We start from the raw sequence: 6,436 nt of genomic DNA, 5'->3' as shown, positions 1-6,436 counted from the left end.
CTAGTGAAGTGTTTGAAAAGTGTTTCATGTTTTTATCACGAATCATTTTCCTGCGAATACACTCATCCACATGATGCACACACACATGCATAATCTTGTTTAAGAACTTCACAAACATCCCGAAACAAACTTGCAACATAGCACTGAGAGCCTTTTCTGACATCTGAACAGCTGCTTGATTTAACAGTGTCTTGTTCACTCCGATTACTGTCATTCGAAGAGATAAATTATCACTATCTGCAACTTTCATCTCGCTACAGATTATCGTCAACATACAAGACGGTGTAACAAACATCTCAGTGTGTTTGTCCACTGAAACACTGCACATTCAGCCTGGTCTTCCTGCCTGCTATTGACTCAAACAGCCTTTGCTCATTTATTAGCAGCTGTGCAGCCAATTATCTCCCTGCCCCCTTTCCTGTGTTCTAGCAGCAGCCACGGCCATGCACAGGCGAGGAGAGGAGCAGAGAGGGAGGAGAGGAGAGGGGAGGAAGGGGAGGGCTCCTCTCCTCTGACATCGTCATAAAGGAATCCCCTGCACTGGGTTGGGCCCGCCCACTCTCTTACTCTCACCCTGTCTGGCTCCCAGACACACTCGCGTTCACACACACTCCTGTCTGCACAGTCGAAGGAGAAACAGACCCACGAGACGAGACGAAGAGTGGGAGACACAGACAAACACTGAGAGAGATAGAGGGAGGAGGAGGGGGGAGGGGGGGGACAACAACTGTGAAGTTCAACTTCAGGAGTGTGACACTGGAGGGCATGAGGAGAGTGAGACGGAGGAAAGGAGTAAAAACTTGCTGTCTCAGGTAGGTGCAGCATCGCGTCCGACTCTTCTCAGATTGTTGCTTTTGTTTTATTTCTTTATGACTTTATGACCCGGCAGATCTGTATGCTTTTCTTTGACTTTTTTTTTGTTTGTTTTTTTGTCTTGAACCGCTGGTCTTCCACAGAGAGGCACTTCACACTCACTTCACAGCAATTCCTGCAACCTGTTGATCAGTACAGACATTCACACGGAGCGACAGTAAAGTGTGCCTGCTGTTCAAATGTACTGTAATATTGGCACTGGAATATTGCCCTGATCTGTGGTCTGTCACTGTGGACCGGCTCTATTACAAAGGTCAGACGTAAATAGTTCCTTTGAATGAGATGGCTTAATTTCTGTCTGTCTGTCTGCTTGTATGTCTGTCAGTCTGTCTGCTTATATGTTTGTCTGTTTGATTTAGGGATTATATTTCCAACCGTCTGAATGACTTGCCACATAATTAGTTTGCCTCTACCTGTTTGTCTGCCTTCCTTTACAACTGTCTGCTCACAGTACGTCATCCGTCTACCACATGCGTGTCATCTATCTGTCTTCATGTCCATCAGTCTGTGTGCCTCTCGGCGGGGCGTCGTTGGCAGCAAAGAGTGAGAACAGAGGTCATAAAAAGTTTCAAGAAAAGCAGCCGAGAGTTGTAATGGTAGTGGCGAAGCGAGGGCCGGAGCCGCTCAAACATTCCTCTCATTGTTCAGAGGCCCTGTAAGTCTGTGAGCTCCCAAACCTCCATGAAAGGAAGGGAATCCAGCAGCTACTGTAGCTAATAGTCTCAGCTATAGCTCAGGGCTGGCGGTCTCTGTCTTCCTGTCCACCGTCCTGTCTAGTGCTCCTCTGGGAGTGTTGGTATAGAAGAAATTTGGCAGTGGAGGGCGAAAATGGAGCTGAAGGAGATTAAAGCTGAAGCGCAGAAGAAAGGAGTTAATATAGTTCGGCAGAGGGATCTGTTGCTTTGCTCTGCTCTGACTTTAGATAACCTCTACGCCGAAAGACACGGGGAAGAGGAGAGAGGTAGGAGTTATTCTGCCTTTTAAAGCGAGGAATCATTAGATTGTAAAGCCCGTGAGGGAAAGCTAAAGGGATGAATGGATGGAGGAAAGAGGGGACAGAGGGAGCTTGAGCAGGAGAGAAGGTGGGGATCCAGGACTGCCTTGGCTTTGGTGGTGTGGCTGGGTGGGTGGGTGTGCCCAGCAGCAATTCGTAGGAATGGGCCCAGGCTCAGGAAACCGTGGCGTAGTGGAATAAAAGTGTGTGTGTGTGTGTAGTTTCTGCATCCATTTGTGCATGTGTGGTGGTTCAGTTGCAGCAGGGCGGCTGTACACTAAGTACAGGGCTGGTGGTGGTAAGGGTGTTTGGCAACGAATCAGGCTGAGGATAGGGTTACACGCATTGGGCTACAGGGAGCGGACCACGGGCTTGGGCTGGGCTGAGGCTAGCTTTACAGCCCGAAGAGACTTTGAGCTCTTCTCTCTCTCTTTTTTTTTTTTTTTTTTTTTTAAATCTGGAGCTGGAAATACTTTTTTTTTATTCTCAGACTAATGTCCCACATGTGGTGCGTTCCATTGATTCCAGGCCAGCCAATGAACGTCCCCCTCTTTTGATTCAGGAAAACTGCAACAGAGAGGGCCCATAGTAGAGCGCGAGTCCTTGTTTGAATGTCACTGAATGTCACGGCCTCAGCAATAATTACGCCCTCACACGCAACATGAAACAAATACAATCTTGCTCACATGCGCACACACAACCCAGACGCACAGTCTGTCTGGTAGCAAGAGGGCCAGGGTGTGGTGCCGCTGTACTGTAAGGTGTGTGAGTTCAAAGATCTAGGTTTAAGTCGCTGGGATGTGTTGTGTGCTCATCTTGTCTCCTTTCTGAACTCAGCTGATCTGGTTAATAGTTACATTTCTTCCTCTGCTCTCATCAGTGTGTGTGTGTGTGTGTGTGTGTTTAAGAGGTGTAATTGACACGACAGCAATTATAAAAAGCAAATGTGCCTTATTTACACTTAAGAGGGGAATTCAGACATTATTGTAACCCTTGTGCCCCAGTGTTGACATAACGTCTTGAGACTTAGATAGATTGATTTCACATGAGGCTGGGGCTGGAAACAAACTGCCCTCTGTGAAATTCTCTGATGCAATGGAAAGATACAAAAGTTGTGTAGGCTTTGGTTTGATTCCTAATTATTAATAAAGTGCACAATAGCAGAGTGCAGCTGGCCCATGGGTAGCCCCGCTCACTGTTTGCTCTGTGAAGTGTTTCACAGGCCGGAGGTGTGAATGATGTCAGACTGGTATGTATTTGTACTATTTCTGGTTATGAGACAGGGCGAGAACCCGGCTAACGCACATGCCATGTTTGCCCAGCAGCCCACTGACATAACTGTGTTTGTTTATTGATAGTGAGCATATTATGTGCGGAGAGGCAGATTGCGTCTTGCCTGTGAGCATGTGTGCATTTCTTAGTGCATCTGTGAGTGTGTGTGTGTGTGTGTGTGTGTGTGTGCACAAGGGCATAGGGAGAGAGAAGATATGTGTTGAAGCAACAAGGGGTTGAGATCCAGCTGTCTCAACAGAGGCTTTTCCACTTAACTGTGTGCCCTTGTGTAAACGGCAATGTCAATTCTGGACTGTGGCTGAAGGGGAGAGACGGTTTGAGAAAACAGCCAGTGGCCACGTCTACACTTGGGGCCTCCATATGTCGTGTGCGCGAATATAAACTCAGCAGAACACACACAAAGCGTAAAAGTGTACACCCTAAAACCTTCAAAGCACCCACACACAAGGCTGCAAGCCACGAAGACGCTCTCTAAAAACATTTTGACTCTACTGGGGCACATCTGCTGCCGATCGTCACCCGGTGACACTAATTTTCCTATTCTACGCCTCCATCAGGATGCAACACGTTGGCACAATTACGAGCTGCCAATAAGTCGCAGCCCACATGGTAGAACCTTATCATTATTCCTAACCATAATAAACATCCAATTTGAGAAAAGTGTAACAACAGGATCGCTTGGCTCCGCCGCAGCACCCAAAAAACACGACAGGCCAAATGCAAAAGTGAGACGTGTTGGGATCCTCACAGCGAGTGTTTGAGGTGAGGTGTTGGACAGCGTGCGTCAACCAGAATGCCGTCATTACAGGGGAAGGGAAGGAATGAGCTCATAGACATTAACGGCTGCGGGTTCGACGGGGGGAACGCGGAGGGGAAGAGAAACCGATGGAAAAGATGAAAAGGCAGAGAAAATAACACACGAGACGCGCCACTGCCAGATGAAAGGATGGCGGGATACAGGGTTTTAGCTTGATGGAGGAGAGGAGTTAAAAAGGAGTTAGCGCACTGTCTTTGATGGGTGCCGGGACCTTAAATGACCTTCTCTCTTGAGACAGCACGTTTTATTGTGAACATGTGGAGGCCGGCCGAGGGATATAAAGCACATCTCATAAAATAAAACTGAATTTAAGGAGACGCTCACAACTTAAGTGTTCAGAGATTCACTTTTAGGTAGTTTTCCTTGAATCGAGTGACAAAAACACCTAAAACAGAATGCTTCATGTTGTGTAATCTGTGAGACGGTGTGAAAGGCAGCCATTCACAAAGACAGAGAGCAGACAGAGAAAGAAACATCGGTTTTCTAATTTCTTCCCTGCAGCAACAAAATCACAGTGTGTCCTGAGTGGTTATAATTTGGTGTTATTGGTTGATCTGACCACAGTCTGACAGAAAGAACATTGGCCTGGAGGGAACGAGAAAATATCTGCACATCAAACAGAGTTTTCATTCTGCACCAACCAAGTTTTAGGTTGGCCGCTCAGAGATTGGAATACAACCTCTCTGAGTGGTATTTAAAACATTCAGCTTCCTTAAAGATGCTTTTGTACTATTTTCGGAAACCTCTTTCCAAACTCTCGGACCTGGCTGCAGCAGACTTGTGACAACAGTGATACAGTGGTAGTGACAGGGCCCAAGTTCACTGTGTCCCTGGCACAGCTCAGCAGCAGGCCCGCAGTGACAACAGGCAGCCGGCTAAAACTTATTTAGAGTCTGGAGTTCCCCAAAAGTGTCCCACTGACTCATACCTTGTACATGGTGGAATATTCATGCAGCTGAAAATAAAGAGACTTGAAGTGGACGGCAAATTGCACTCAGTGTGGATCTGGAGCTTGAGGAATGACACTCGATGAGGGAAATATGTCCTGTCCAGACAGGTAAAAATCACCAAAAAGGAATTCAGAGTAATAGTTGCTGCTGCAGGGGTGATGAGTGCACATGCTTGTTGATATCAGGTCTCATTTGACAGGCACTAATAAGAAGCAGTAACATATAAATACAGTATCAGCTTTCTTTACTCGACATGGAATTTCCTCATAATTTCTGAGGAGATTTTTGCAGCAGCAGCAGAGGAAACACGGCCCACTGCTCTCCTGCTCTTTTTTTTTCTTTTAATTTCCCCACACAAGGGGCACAGATAAAGGGGTAGAGCAGAGCGGGGCAAACGTCTTTAAAGGGAGTGCCACTTGACTGGCCACTTCCTTCTAACCTAATTCTCCATTCTGTCATTGAAAAGCTATTTTTATAAGAGGCCACGGGAAGTCTGGGAGTCGCGAGAACCACGTACATACAGTGCACAAGGGGCTGAGAAAGCGCAGTGACTACGACCTGTGAATGACAAAGACATAGCACATCGGACTACTGTGATAATTCTTTCACACAGAGGTATAGATGAGGGATAGAGCATCTTACGTGAGAGATGACAATGATGGAGGAGGTTTATTATTGTGTGTACTATTTGTATTTGCATGCTTTCAAGTCCCTCACTCACCACAGACTGTCTAGTCGTCTCTGTTGGCCAGGGGAATTCCTGGCAGAGTGATTTTTGAGACTACAGGACTGAATCACATTGCCAGGGATTTCCAATGGCTGACATGAAGAAAGCAACCTCTCTCGAGCATACACACACACACACACACACACACACTAATTTGCTAACTCACACACAGTCACACCCATGTTACTGATTTGCATATGCTGTCACGAACAGATGCTCGACCTGGCTGTGCGGCGGCAGGACTTAACCCACATGTGAACAGTGAGTGTTCGCCATGTTCACAGTGGTTAAGTTCTGCCGCCACAGGGCTGCAGCCGGCAGCAGGAGAGTAAAGGTCAGGGAGGGGCTGCACTGCATTAAACCACTGCTCTTCACATCAACACCAGACCTCAGATGAGCATGACAGCATCTCCTGCAAAAAGCTGCTTACACATGGTCGAGCTACGGCCATTTTATATCCTTTAGAGACCCCAGATATGAAACTCCTTAGATTTAAAGCGTCTCTATCCACCTGTTTTAATGATACTTTCAATTTAAAGGTCCAGTGTGTAGGATTTAGGGAGATATATTAGCAGAAATTGAATGCAATATAAGTATATAAGTATGTTTTCTTTAGTGTACAATCATCTGAAAATAAGAAGCATTGTGTATTTGTTACCCTAGAATGAGCCGTTTATCTCTACATAGGTAGCAGGTCCTCGTTCACAGAGATCACCAAGTTGCACTGCCATGTTTCTACAGTAGCCCAGAATGGACAAACCAAACACTGGCTCTAGATAGGG

The 6,436-nt window shown here is 46.6% G+C and overlaps 1 long non-coding RNA gene across 1 annotated transcript; it reads left to right on the top strand.

Moving 5' to 3' along the window:
* The first annotated feature begins 734 nt into the window (after nt 1-734).
* Nucleotides 735-3,848, top strand: LOC125879956 (uncharacterized). The gene is made up of 2 exons (XR_007447993.1): nt 735-812; nt 957-3,848. It is a non-coding gene; the product is annotated as an uncharacterized LOC125879956 (long non-coding RNA).
* The last annotated feature ends 2,588 nt before the right edge of the window (nt 3,849-6,436 follow it).

The sequence above is a fragment of the Epinephelus fuscoguttatus genome, linkage group LG19, assembly GCF_011397635.1.
Source record: "Epinephelus fuscoguttatus linkage group LG19, E.fuscoguttatus.final_Chr_v1".
NCBI lineage: Eukaryota > Metazoa > Chordata > Actinopteri > Perciformes > Serranidae > Epinephelus > Epinephelus fuscoguttatus.
This window is presented reverse-complemented; position numbering and strand designations above follow the sequence as displayed.